We start from the raw sequence: 14,440 nt of genomic DNA, 5'->3' as shown, positions 1-14,440 counted from the left end.
GAAATGTATCCTAAAACTACTTTGAGAATGGAGAGCTGAAACTGTATAGAATTTGAAAAGGAAATTACATTTTAAATTCTACTCAGAAATAATGGCTTTTTAGTAATGTCCTCAGGACATTTGTAAAGCTCTTGGAATTCTCACAACCACACAAACATGAATCTGGAAGAGCCAAACTTTGATTAAAAACACTATTTGGTCCTCTGTATAGATGAAACATTGAAATTGAAAAGAATAAGCACCTCACTGTACATTGGCTACCTTAGCAGCTAAATAGAAAATGCGTTTCCGGTGGGTTTTGGCCGTGCTAACATTTCAATAAAGGATCTGTCAAACTCTTCACTTACTTCTGGAAAAGTAAATTGCCTGGGCCTAATATAAATCTTCCTCACAGAGGGTAGTGATGTATCAAAAACCAAGAGGTGTTCTAAGTAGATTTTTTTATCTTTATGTTGTCCAATCACAGTAACATTTAGCTAAAGTGAATTTCAGCTCTAAATTTCAAGATCACATATTATGTGTACCTTATGTTTTTCATAGGTCGTTTATCCTCAGCTTCTCCTGAGATATCTTAAGACTGTGTCCTTCCCAGAAAAATCTGCAGCATGTCCAACTCTGCCAAAAACTGTGTGTGTGTAAGTGCCACAAAGCAGAAATGTTATTCATCAAGTACTTCTCAAGAGGCATCAACATCTCAAAATACTGGTTTAATTCTGAATTGATTGCCATAAAAGCATGCTTAATTTTACTTAAATAGCAGATATATGTTAAAGTCTTTAAGCAGGGAATGATCTTTTTAGTTGTTTGTTCTCCTGACTGACATGGAACTTGTCAAAACCTCTCAGAATATTCTTTATTTGTATATATTTTGTAATGAAGCCTAGTGTATTCTTTATTTTGCCTGTTATACAGTAAAACCGTGACTAACAATGTATGAAGAATGAGAGAAAAGTTTCTTGCTAAGATTCTTGCCTACTGTTTATTTCAGAGCTTATAATACCATTCTTGATAAGTTGCAGAATTCAACCATGTAGATCTGTTGAGAGCATTTCCACAACAGCTTATCTTAGGATATTCTTCATGGTTAACAGTCATGGCGCCTAAACTGATATTGTCCTACCCAGTAAAGAGTTCAGATGACTCTGTTCCAGTGCCATAGCTTATCACAGTGGAATTCAAAGCACTCAGCTACACAGATCACCACCTCATGGCTCTCCTTGTGCCTCATACGGCCTTATATAACTTGCATTATAGGAAAAACCCTTCCAGCTATTTTTAGTGCCTGAGTATACTAATACCTACCCTCTTTATCCTAGACTTGGGCCTGTGGTCACTTATCTTGATGTATCCTTGCATGCACCCATTGGGGATCCAAAGGCCCTTGAGGACCTTGTAAAACTCCTTATGTCTGCCTGGAAGATGGTTTACCTCCTTTGAGACAGACCCTTTTGATGAAAATGAAGGAGAATATAATGTACTTTTGGAGAAAATAAAGGACTTGCCCTGCCCTCCTTACTGCTTCTGGTTACCTTGTAGTGCTTTTTTTTCCTCCCCACTTTCTCTGAAGCTTTTAGTTCTCTCTTGCAGAATGTGTTGCAGACAGCAAAGTAAATATGATAAAATATCTGATCTTGGCTAAAATGATACTTCTTTCTGATTAATTTGTACAGATCCTTACCTTTGACCAAAACACTGTCCAATGCAGGAAGAAAGACTGGGGCAAGGGCATGAAATATTAGATGTAATCACTTCCATAATCTCATGTTTGAATGAGGCTAGTTATCAAACCTGAAGACCTTAGAGCTCTTTGGATGTTTTGGGTGGAATGTGATTTCTAAAGAATTTCTGACCTTGATCATTTAAATAAATCTAGATTGGCTCCTACAGGGCTTGATAGGCAGAAAGTTCACAGAAGCTGAGTGCCTCCTTGAAAACCTAGCTTTTTGTATTTTGTGGCTCAGCAGGACTTGGCCAAACATACAACATAATATTTAGACTCCAAAGACCCAAAGACTCCCTTCAGCCTTCCACCATTGAAAAACGTGGGTTCCAATCACTTCCCAGCTTTGTGGCCTTGTCAAGATGTTTACTCGAAGCACTTTGAGCCCATGTTCTCATCTGCAGCATGAGCGTGCCATCCACTTTACAGGGCTCATCAGCAAATAGAGCATTTACTACGCACTAGATGCTGTTGTAGGTGCTGGAGTAAATGGTGATGAATAGGACAGAAAGGTCTTTGGTCATGGAATTTGCACACTAGTGGGAGGAGCCAGACACAAAAACAAGATCATTTCAGATAGTAAAATGTACTGAAAAACAGTCGTGAGACAGAAAGTGGGTGAGAGGTACCTTTTTTAGATAGAGTAGTCAAAGGGCCTCAAAAGGATCGTAACGTTTGAGCCGAGCCCTGAGAAATAAGGTGGAGCTGGCCGTGTGAAGATAGGGCCCTGAGTGCTCCAGGCCAGGGGAGCTGCCGGTATGGATGTTTAGAGGGGAACAGTGTTGGTCTGTGGAGGAATGGAAAGCAGTCAGTGTGGCTGAGTGCAGTGAGGAAAGGAAGGTGTGGCAGGAGATGAGGTTAGGCAGAAGTTGACCGTTTTCAGCAAACTACCTGATGTAGTTTCCTAAGATCACTGGCCACTGTGCAGAGAGAATGGGAGAGGGGCAAGAGGAGAAGCAGGGAAACCAGCTGGGAGGTTCTTGGCTGTGAAGATTAAATGGGATCATATACGTAAAGCATCTAGCATTGTCCCAGGCACATAGCAGCTCCCTAATAAGTAATTCAACCCCTCCTCTCATCATTTTCTTGAATCTTGTGATTCCTTCCTCCGCAACAGAAGGTCAGTGTTCACTGTAAGATTACTTTCACTTGACTTCTCTCAAACAATCAGGACATAGCACCCCTGTTGCTCTGGGAATGGAAATTGTGTCGACTACATGAACATTCTTTCATGTCTTCAGTCCTCTGCCACCCCATGCTGCCCCTAACACCCTGCACTGCAGGGCGTTAAAGGGTGTTACTTGGAAAAAGGAGCTGTGCGGTCAAGTGAGTTGGGAGACACTGGGCTAAATTTAAGGCTTCTTTACAGCAGTACTACTCAGAACCTTCAATATGTACCACGTATCCCCAGGTAGGAGATAATGTCCTATTTCTCAAACTTATCTGATCTTGGAGGGCTAAAGTGTCACTGAACATGCTTTGGAAAACACTTTCAAACTCTGATTGGGCAACTTTATTTTTCAGAGTCATGGTCTGATTAATGGGCTGGTTAGATGTGTCAGAGTCTTCTGGCACAAACAACAGAGACCATCTCTACCTAAATTAATCAAAAAGGAATTCAGTGGAAGCCTATGGAGACTCAGAGAATTGGCAGTGCAGCTGGAAAGCCAGATGTGGGAATCAGCAGGGCTTGAGAGAGCAGCAGGCTGAGGGAGCCGGACTCAGCGCTGTGGCAGTCTGGCCAGGCCCCACCAGGAAGCATCACAGCCTCTTTGTCCTTGTGCTGGAGGTTTGGAATCCAGGAAGGGGGCACCTCATGGACCTGGCTTCATAGGGTATGAACTTACAGAAATTATAACTTTAATGGCTGCAATCATTCATTTACTGTAGTTTGCCAAGACCTTGTTAGAAACTTGGGTTGCTTACACTTTTTTCTATTCTAAATAGTGCTGTGATGAACATCACTATGCATAACATTTTTGTTTTCATTGAAAAAAAATTTTTTTGGATTATTCCCAGATATGGAATTACTGGGTCAAAGAATATGAACATTTTAAAGCACATGTGAGGCATGTTCCAACTTTCTAAAAATGTACTATTTTAGACTTGCTGTAATGTTGGGGGATGGGATTTCACCACACCTCTGCCAGCACTGGGAATTTGTGACATACTGTTTTAAAAGTAATTCAAATTGGATGAAATTAATTGCTCCCAGCTGGAGAGATTTCTGGAATTAAAAAAAGAGGGTGATTTTGGCAGGCTATCTAGAGGAGCAGGGTAGCTCGTCTAGTCATCTGAAGAAGCGTGTGGGTCTAAGGCAATCCCACTTGCCTCAGCCACACTGAGTGGCAGCCATGTCCCTAGATCCACACTGATTTCCTCTGACAGCTGAGGCAAAAGGTCAGAGACTCCCACTACGAATCTATTGTAACTCAGTTTTTTTAAAATCACTATTTTTAGAAGAGAGAAATTATATAATAAATGTAAGTCTTTGGGTGACTTGAGCTGTTTTCAATTTTTTAAGTGTAATTTTGCCAGGTATGTTTTTCATGTGTCTAAGTGTATGAGTATGGTTGTGTGTCGCAGGATGAGAATTGGGGGACATTTCTGGTACATTAAAAAATCAATCCAAGGAATGCTGTGTCCTCTTTTCCAGACAAAGGACCACCTACACAGGTTTCCATTTTTATGCTCTACCCTGGTATATGGTAGGGGAAACCTCCTTCTCCCAAGTGACTCTTGCGATGGAATGCTGCAAGATCCTCCTGCACTGAGTTAATAAAAAATTGGACCTTAAGGTTCTTATCCTCCAAATCTTATCTTGTGTTTGGTTAATCTAAAGAGTAGCAATATTGAATGTCAAATGTCATAGCGAGGTGGCAGAGTGAGCCGTACTTGCCCTAAGCTTGCTACCCTTGTCAGCACGAGTGATGAGACCCCCAGCTTCTGAGCCGGGGAGGAGCCGGTGCTTTTGGTGTGGGTTTAGCCCCTTTAACAACAGGGGTCAGATTAGGAGTGAACCTCCTTTAAGCCTCTACCCCCATCACCAAAGGTCAAGAAGAGGCCCTCACTTATAAATAGTGGTCAGGAGAAAACTACAGACACCCAACCCTCCCTCCTCTCCTTTCCCTGTTCACGTCTTCTCGCAACTGCTCCTACTGTTACTTTTCTTTAATCCACCGAGACTGCATTTGCCCAATCCTTTATCCCAGGTTACGTCAGTTATCACGAGATGCCCCAGACTCCCATGCCACCCTTCGCCTCTAACATCCTAATACCTCTCAGGCTGAATATCCTCTGTTCTGTCCAGGATTCACAGTCCAACAGCAGCAAAATCCCCTCTGTCCTCAACCTCCTTTCTGAATGTTTCTGCTGCCTTCAAACAGAAGGTAATAGGAACATTCAGAAAAGAGGTTGAAGATAGAGGGGATTTTGCTGCTGTTGGACTGTGAATCCTGGAAGACAGCTGGGGAAGGTTTGTGATCATGTATAATCTCATTTGGAAATAACATCAGAGGTCTTAAGTTTGAGTTCCTGTGTGCAAGTGTGGCTCAAAAGTCCCCCTCCTTTTCCATAGTAGACACTGAGGTCCTCATAGATCAGGTAGCCCCATGGGACTATGATTTCAGAGTGATGAAAGATCCTAGACAACTCCCAGGGCACCTTCTGGACACATGCATTTAAACTGAGTGAAAGCATCATGTTGCCTAAGAGGGGAATACATTCAGGAGTTAGGGCATTTGAATTCGAGAGGCTGCCTCTTCTCTTGAAAAGGACCCTGTGCCAGAGTCAGGCAACTTGGGTTCTTCCATGAACTAGCTGTGTGAGCTTGGGCAAGAAATGTACTGTCCTTGTGCCTCAGTTTCCTGTGAGTCAAATCAGTTTCCTGTGAGTCAAATCCCAGACACCAGTCCACAGACCAGCTACGTCAGAATCACGTGGGAGCTCCCAGAACTCAGATTCCAGGTCCCTACCTACCTCTGAGATCCTGGTTCAGCAGGGCTGGGATGGGCCCTAGGACCTGATATATATGTATTTACTTTTAATTATGGAAAATTCAAACATATACAAAAGTAGAGAGAATAGCATAATGAACCCCCTTGAATACATCAACTAGCTTCAACGATTATCCCTTCATGGCCACTTTAATCTGTATAAATCCTAGACGTGTTATTTTTATTGTGCATATTTTAGTGTATTTCTCTATAAGATACAGACTTTAAAAATGCCCACAACACCATTATACACCATAAAATAATTAACGGTACTCCGTTAATATAAAAAATCCTGTTGGTGTTCACAAATCCACAATTGTCTTATAAAAAATGTATTTTTTTGCAGTTGGTTTGAATTGAAATCCGAATAAGGATCATGCATTCTGATTGGTTAGTATATCTCATAAGTAACTTTTGATCCATTGGTGTCCCCCAATTTAATTTTTTTCCCTTTGAATCTTTTGTTGAAGAAACTGTTTTGTTTTTTTTTTTGTGAGGAAGATCAGCCCTGAGCTAACATCCATGCCAATCCTCCTCTTTTTGCTGAGGAAGACCGGCCCTGAGCTAACATCTATTGCCAATCCTCCTCCTTTTTTTTTGACTCCCCAAAGCCCCAGTAGATAGTTGTATGTGGAGACTGCACATCCTTCTAGTTGCTGTATGTGGGACGAGGCCTCAGCGTGGCCAGACAAGCGGTGCGTTGGTGCGAGCCCGGGATCCGAACCCGGGCCGCCAGTAGCGGAGCGCACACTTAACCGCTAAGTCAGGGGGCCGGCCCTGAAACTGGGTTGTTTTGAAGACTTTCCCATAGTCTGGATTTTGCTGACTACACCCCTGCCTTCCATCACATTTATTTTCTGTGAAGCAATAATTTGATCTAAAGGTTTAGTTCAGAAATTCTGGCAACAGTACTGTGTAAGAGGTCGTGTGGCCTTCCACCAGGGGCACGTAATGTCTGATTGTGTCTCTTTCCGTGACGTTAGCAGCCAGTGATGGTCGTTGCCTGTGTCCATTAATCCATTATGGTCGCAAGTGGTGATGTCCTACATTTATCATTCCTTTTTCACTTACTAGCTGGGGTATTACAGAGAAACTTCCCCTCATCTAATAATTGCTTATTCCACAGCACAGTTCAGACAGGAAAAGCAGCCTACATGCTTGATTCTTTCCCTTTATTTTCCAGTTTTCAAAATCGTTTTGATGATGGGCTATCACTACCATCCTCCAAAGTGACCACTGAAGTTTTATTATTATTTTTGGTGTCCTCGTAACCTCATGGATTTTAACGTACTTGATGTGCTTCAACCTATCGCAGTTCTCATCCGTAGAGTTCCTCTCTGGCCAGTGCGAGCTTCTTTAAGTTGGCTCCTGAGTCCTTTTGACACACGACATTTGTCTTTCATAGCTTCCTTGTTTTCTGAAATGACAGATTCTCCAGGCTCATTTTGCACATTTCTTACTCCAGACCTAAAACAGCCATTTCTCAAGCTTTAGCGGAATTCACGTTATTAAAAGACTCCTCAGGTAATTCTGACGTGCAGCCAAGTTTGGGAACCACTGGGTTAGATCCGAGGTTCCTTCCAACTCCAAAATGCTGGGGTTTTTTGCTTCTTGCCAATTAAAGTAGAAAAAATATATTTGAAATGATTTTAAGTATTTATATGAAATAAAAATATGTTTCAATCACTGATATACTTTTCCTCTGCTCACTGCACTTTAAATTGGTACACCTTTTTTTTTTTTTTTTAATGAGGAAGATTAGCCCTAAGCTAACATCTGCCGCCAGCGTCCTCTTTTTGCTGAGGAAGATTGGCCCTTGGCTAACATCCGTGCCCATCTTCCTCTACTTTATATGTGGGACACTGCCACAGCATGGCTTGATAAGTGGTGCATAGGTCCGCGCCTGGGATCCAATCCTGAGAACCTTGAGCTGCCAAAGTGGAGTGCTTGAACTTAACCACTATGCCACCAGGCCAGCCCCATGGTACAACTTTTTAAAATGCAGTTTGACCAAATGTATCAAGCTCTAAATATTTTCATACACGTTGACCCCAAATCCCACTTTTAGAAATCTGGTCTAAGGAAATAATTAAAAAAATATGGAAAAAGAAGCACGCATCACAGCTTTATTTGCAAACTGCAAAAAAATTAGACATAGCTCGAACATCCAAAAATAGAGGAGCAGTTTGGTAGATTGCAGAGAATTTACTGGAAGGAATATTATGAGGCCATGAAATGATGCCTGGGAGAACTATGCAGCCAGAGGCAAAATTGTATTTATGACATTATGTTAAAATATGCATATGAAATGTTTAAAATGGAATATATCAAAATGATAGCAGTAGGTTAGTAGACTTACAGGTGGTTTCTCTCTACCCTCCCCCCTTTCCAAATTTTGTTTCAAAATTACTCTAACGTGTATTTTAAAATTCTACAAGTCTCTGATATTACATGATTAACTGACTTACAGTCTGTTCTCATTTAGAAACTCCAAGGAGGGCCGGCCCCGTGGCTTAGTGGTTAAGTGCCCGTGCTCCGCTACTGGCGGCCCGGGTTCGGATCCCGGGCGTGCACCGATGCGCTTCTTCTCTGGCCATGCTGAGGCCGTGTCCCACATACAGCAACTAGAAGGATGTGCAACTATGACATACACCTATCTACTGGGGCTTTAGGGGAAAAAAAGGAGGAGGATTGGCAATAGATGTTAGCTCAGAGCTGGTCTTCCTCAGCAAAAAGAGGAGGATTAGCATGGATGTTAGCTCAGGGCTGATCTTCCTAACACACACACAAAAAAAGAAACCCCAGGGATTAGAGAAAAGGGCACAGGGCATAAGGCACAACTCAGAGTTTGAGACATTACCTAGGACTAACGGGGGTGGGGATATGGCATCGGGCTGAGAAAGGCCAGTGGAGTGACAGTGGATGTGACCGTGCCTCCCCTCAGTCTTACCTGAGCTTTGTCTTCATTGTGCTCACAAACAGTTCAGCTGCAAGCATGGGAATCTTTAACAGCTCCTTTCTCTCCTTGTTGGACATCCCAGGCATTTCATCACTGGAGTACTGTGGATCAGTTTTCCCGCCCAGGACTTCAGGGAAGTGGCTTGATGGCAGGGATGACTGTCCAGCCTGGCATGGTGAGGAATTTGGCTTCAATGTATTCAGATAACCAAGGGAGTCAGTGAAAATTTGTTTGGGGCTTGCCCTTTTTCATTATTTAGACTTAGCACAAACTCCTTTGGGTTGTTTTTATTGGTATGTGAGGCGTCTTTTCTCAACACCCTCCTCACATATGGAAGGCTCTTCCTTGGGTTTCTCTCTCTTGACAGGAGTTGGTACCTGAGGGGAAGCTGAGGGTGAGGAAGGGGATGAGCCCCAGGCCAACTGCCAACACCTAATCAGGCCTCTTTCACCCACATCTCCTGATGTCTACTCCTGGGCACTGAACACCCCAGCATTTCTCCCTCACGGGAGGGAGGACCTCATGATGGGTAAGGATGGAAAGGCAGATAGAAGCCACGTTGCAGAGGACTTGGAATGCCAACTGAGAACTCTGGATTTCCTTCTGCAGGAATGACAGGGGATTTTGAGCAAGGGAGTGATGCAATCTGACCTGTAATTTAGGGGAACCACTCTGGCAGCTGAGTGGGAAAGACATTGGCATGAGGTGAAAATCAGTGGGAGGGCAGCCAAAGCCATGGGCCGGGGGAAGGCCACGGGAGCCTGAACTGAGAGGGCAGCAGCAGAGAGTGGCATGGATTTATTGCTGAGGAAAAGGCTGCTATTATTTACCACATTCTGTTGCCTTTTCCTCCTTGGCATGTGGCTGGACCACCTGTGTCGGTCCTATTGCTGCTGTAATGAATTGCCACAAACTTAGTCGCTTAAAACAACACAAATTTGTTCTCACAGTTCTGGAGGTCAGAGGGGGGAATCTGTTTCCTTGCCCTTTCAGCTTCTAGAGGCCACCTGCATTTCTTGGCTTGGGCTCCTTCCTCCACCTTCAAGCATGGTACCCAACCTCTGCTTCCGTTTTCATGTCTCCTTTTTGTGACTTTGATCCTCTTGCCTTTCTCCTATTAGGACACTGTGATTACGTTGGCCCACCCGCATAATCCAGGACAATCTCTTCATCTCAAGATCCTCAACTTAGTCGCATCTGCAAAGTCGTTTTTGGCAGGTAACACATAACACAGGTTGTGGGGACATCTTTGGGGGCCATCATTCTATCTTCCACACCACTCATCCTGTCTCCCATACAGTTAGGTGGGATTATGAAGCCAAATTCTGGCCACTGGAATGTGCCCAGAGGAATGGGATTTTTACTCTTCCTTTCCTGGCCTGACCTATAAAATCCTCCTTATAGTTCATGTTCTCTCTCTTTCCTTGTACTAAGGACACACAGGTGGGCAGAGTCAGAAGACAGAGGCGCCTGGGAGCCTGGATGACCAGGCAGAAAGCTGTCTGCCACTGAAGAGCATCCACGTGGGACCTAGATGGGTGAAAAATAAACCTCTGTGTTAAGCCCCTGAAATGTGGGAGTTTGCTGTTAGCTGGCATCGCTTACCCTAATACCTCAACTAACTGACTTGTTGAGGATTGAGAGGGAGAGAGGGGAGTGGTTTACAGCCTCAGGAGGTGGGGAGGTGGAGGCTTTCAGTCAAGATAAAAATTCAACGTGGGGTACACCTGAGACACCTGTGACTGAGGTGTCAGCTGGATGTGCTGTTCCATATCCAGAGTCCCAACGTGAAAGTAAGGAGACATCCGTTACCTCAGTGCTGACTAAGTAAGGCACTAGGTCTACAAGACATTTCATAAACACTTCTCCTTTCAATATTTGTATTAGGTTTCCACAGGAGCCCATTTCTGGGGAGACCTGAGCATATTTGGATGCAGCAGGTTCAGCTGAAGTCTCGCTTCCATCAGCGACCTGAGAGGCGTCATGGTGACAGGGGCGGAGTCCACAGGGATGGGACACATGACAGTGTGAAGGGACAGCCCTGGGGGGACAAGGGGCTGTGAGGGAGCAGCCCTGGCTGGAGGTCAAGGTTTCTGGATAAAAACAGTTTTGGTGGGGGTCTTAAGTATTTTTTAGTTCTGAATGTACTCAGAAATAATAAAAGAAATTAAAAAATTTTAAAATGTAGAGTGTATAAACTGTAAAGTCAAAATTCTCAGTGGTAATGGCTAACAATTTGTTGTTTAGATTTCCTGAATTTTTTTCTATTTATGCGCTAACACACACACATTTTCAACTTGCTTTTTATGCTTACTATATCTTGAAGATACTTCCTGTCATTACCTATAAATCTGCCTCATTCTTTAACTACTGTTGAAAGACATTGAAGTTGTTTCCATTTTTTTTTCATATTACAAACACTGGCGTCAGTGAACATCCTTTGAGCACCGGGAGAGCACGTCAAGGAATCCATAACTGGAGGACAGGAAAACCCCCTTGGAGTGGAACTGCTGTGGAAGAGAGTAGGAGCATTTTATAGTTTTGACGGGTATTTAAATTTCCCTCCAAAAATATATCAATAGCAGCTTTTGAAGGGCAGAAGTTGTGGAGTCAAGGAGGTGGGATGTGGTGCAGAGGGAGAATGGACTCTTGTATGAAGACGTGAGGGAGATGGGAGGATGGGGAGGGGAAGCATCAGAACTCCCTGATTTGAACTGTGGGCCCAGAGACCAGGCTCTGGGAAGAAAGGTGCATGCTTGGTTTAATGCTTGGTTGTCTCTGTATTGAAATTTTTCATATTTTTTGCACAAGGGGCCCCGCATTTTCATTTTGCATTGGGCCCCACAAATTATGTAGCTGGTTCTGGCAAGGGAGAAAATGGGGGCGGAGCCAGCGAGCACTTGCCCTTGTGATGGGGGAGTTGCTGTGTGGACAGCACGGGGGCCTGTCCGGGGAAGGTTGGACTCTGGGGAACGGGGCTCACAGTGAGGGCGAGGAGCCTGAAGAACAGCTGGATTGGGGTGTCCATCAGAGCCTGTGTTCACTGGCTCCCTGAGAGTGTTCTATAACGTGACCCGTCTTAGAACTCCAGTATGTCGTCCTCAGACCAGCAGCAGCCCTGGGAACTGGTTAGAAACACAGATTCTCAGGCCCCACCCCAGACCCACAGAACCAGAAACTCTGGTGGGGCCCAGCCATCTGTGTTTCAACCAGCCCTCCAGGGGATTCTGATAGGCACTCAAGTATGAAAACCACTGTCTAAACCAACTCTGCATCCACAGGAGACCTCAGAGTTGGTTTCCAGAAGAGCGTAAACCTTGTGGTCTCTCAAGGGCAGACATGAGCCCTGTGAGACGAGATCCAGGAGCCTGACTTCTCTCTTGCTCAGGCTGGGGCTTCCTCCTCCTGTTTCAGCCAGAAGGAAAAGCTTTGGACCATTACAAGTCTCCTGTGGGTATTAACTTGTTTTTCTCCCTCTCCATCTTGAACATAATCTATTGGACTAATAAAATGCCATGCAGACCTCATTTCTGTGGTCCTCTGGTGGATCCAAGATATAGTCTATGATAAGTCCTTCTCACATAGGGGGATAAAGGAGGCTACGCAAAGATGAATATCCTAAAAGACTTATTAATGCTGTGAGTTCTGCTTTAGAGAAGCTAAAAGCCACCGTGTTAGCTAATAGCTTTATGATCATATTTTACACTCCTGGAAGTTATACATATCTAAGGTAAATATCTTTGTCAGGAAAAGGGCCTCTTGGGATGCAGAGAATATGAGAATATTAGAATTGGAAAGGGCAGCTAGAGATGGTAATAAAGTTGTGTCTCACCTAGGAATAATATTGAAAAATGCTAACAAAATTGTTGAAACTCCCCGAAGAATCAGTTCTCTGTGTTGCGGCTGGTAGAATGGGTTGCAGATGCTCCATATAGAATGGAAATTACAGGGACGTGTTGGGCACCGTGGTTGCGTCCAGGTCTGCACAGCCCCCACCCTCTTCCCCTGGGCTAGGGAGAGCCGAGGCCATTTGAACTTGCAGTGGCTGAAGCTCAGGGGACTGCACACATTTTGAAACCATGTAAAGGAAGTGCCCATCTCTGATTGAGCGGAGGCCTTTCATTGTGCCCTGGGTGGGGGGCATGGCTCGCTGAGGGCAGACCTGGCATGCCCAATATCCCTACGCCCCTGCACAGGCCTGAGGCTCACCTGGGGGCCACATCCCACTGGTCCCTTCTGTGCTGCAGGGAGAGGTCAGAGCTGAACCCTCCCTGCTGCCCATCTTCTGCCCTTTTAATTCTACAAGTACTTTGTGAGCTCATGTGTATGTCGGGCATTCCCTCTGGGAGTGTGGAAGGATGAACAAACTCAGCCTTCAGAGCTGGAGAACAGTTGACCGCTCCTGCCCTCCGGGCCCTGTAAGGGGTGTCTGGTTCCGTGGAGACAGCAGGAGGTCTGCAGGTCTCCCTTAGGTGAGCCCAGACTTTGACATCCTTTGGGTAGCACCTGCCCCTAAAAGCAATCTCTGTGTTTGCCGTAGGCAGGCTGGCCGCAGCCCTGTCTGTCCCTGTTAGAGACATGCCGAGGGCGGCTGGTGACAGACTGATTCACAGATTTTTCTTTAAGCTGCAGGTGTGAAAAGAAGATGGGCTCAGGATATCATGACTGATGAAAAAGGCTCGGCGGAATAGAATCGACTTTCCAAGTCATTGACACTGGCAGGAAAATGTTAACTCGGTCCAAGCAGCTTGTTCTGGTCTAATGCCCCGGAGTGCCCGGGGCTCCGGTCCTTCCCGTCTCTTGTTCATCTTCTCCAACACGTTTGCAGTGAAAGGGGACGTGATGCTGTTGCATGCATTTGCAAACGTAAGTGTGTGATATTTTCTAAAGGTTGTGGGTCCCTCGAAATAGGATCTGAAAGCAAGTCTTAATGAAGGAATATTCTCCAGATGCACTGCATTCAACTTCCTTTTTTATTTTCCTCCTGTAAGTGACGTTTTCTTCTAAGAACGGGCCTCTGACGTACAAGGTTTCCTCGTGTTTGCTGCATTTTCTCCTTCTGGCTCTTTCTTCGTGACAAGATAACCATATCCCTAGCCTCTACCTCGGATGCTATGATTGGAGGTTACAGCTGGTGAGAAGACAAGAGCTCCAACAGATGAATTCTTAAAGACCAAGGTCCTGTTTTTACCTCAGTAGCTTAAAAATGATGCAGGGCAGGGAAGCACATGGATGCTGTGACACACAGGTGGAATTACAGCTAAGTGGAATGCTTTTCAAAGCTTTAGATGGCATTGTTAAGCCTGTGAAAAAACTCTTCTCTTCTCCTAGGTGGCTCCATAAATTATGAGGTCCAGTCAGCTGCTGTGCAGGCTGGGTTTCCACTTCCTGCCTGAAAGAATGGAACACAGATTTGGAACAGCGTTTCTGCACAGTCTTGTCTTCTCCTCTGGCTTTGAGACTTGTGTTCCTTTTAGTAAAATACGCTGGTTCAAAAACATGTACCCATACGTGTTTCATCCATGTCACTTAATTCCAAAGGACTTTTCTATTTTTGTAAGTTATTCTTTTCAAGAATTCAGTGAAATAGAGGCTAGTGTTAGCGGCTCCACATTTTCGGTGGGAAGCTGAGGGACATTTGAGGCCCGGCATTTTGTCCGAGCACAGTGTCCCGAAACTCCTGGTTCAATACTGAAGGAGTCGGTATTCTGACTCAGGCTTCTCAGTTGCACGCCGCACAAATTGCCTCGTGCTGACTGAGGAGTC

The 14,440-nt window shown here is 44.6% G+C and overlaps 1 long non-coding RNA gene across 11 annotated transcripts; it reads left to right on the top strand.

The window, feature by feature from the left end:
* Window positions 1-299: 299 nt before the first annotated feature.
* On the top strand, window positions 300-14,174 carry LOC131412054 (uncharacterized). Of its 11 annotated transcripts, XR_009221705.1 has the most exons (11): window positions 300-635; window positions 3,245-3,555; window positions 8,757-8,849; window positions 9,042-9,203; window positions 9,796-9,892; window positions 10,109-10,212; window positions 10,562-11,222; window positions 11,956-13,146; window positions 13,307-13,540; window positions 13,666-13,808; window positions 14,006-14,174. It is a non-coding gene; the product is annotated as an uncharacterized LOC131412054 (long non-coding RNA). The 11 variants fall into 11 exon arrangements; XR_009221704.1 differs by having other exon boundaries at window positions 10,562-11,196; window positions 12,063-12,124; window positions 13,666-14,174; XR_009221703.1 differs by having other exon boundaries at window positions 10,562-11,196; window positions 12,063-13,146; window positions 13,666-14,174.
* The last annotated feature ends 266 nt before the right edge of the window (window positions 14,175-14,440 follow it).

Source organism: Diceros bicornis, chromosome 2 (assembly GCF_020826845.1).
Source record: "Diceros bicornis minor isolate mBicDic1 chromosome 2, mDicBic1.mat.cur, whole genome shotgun sequence".
NCBI classification, from domain to species: Eukaryota; Metazoa; Chordata; class Mammalia; order Perissodactyla; family Rhinocerotidae; genus Diceros; species Diceros bicornis.
Note: the sequence above shows the minus strand (reverse complement) of the source record. Positions and strands in the feature narration are given on the sequence as shown.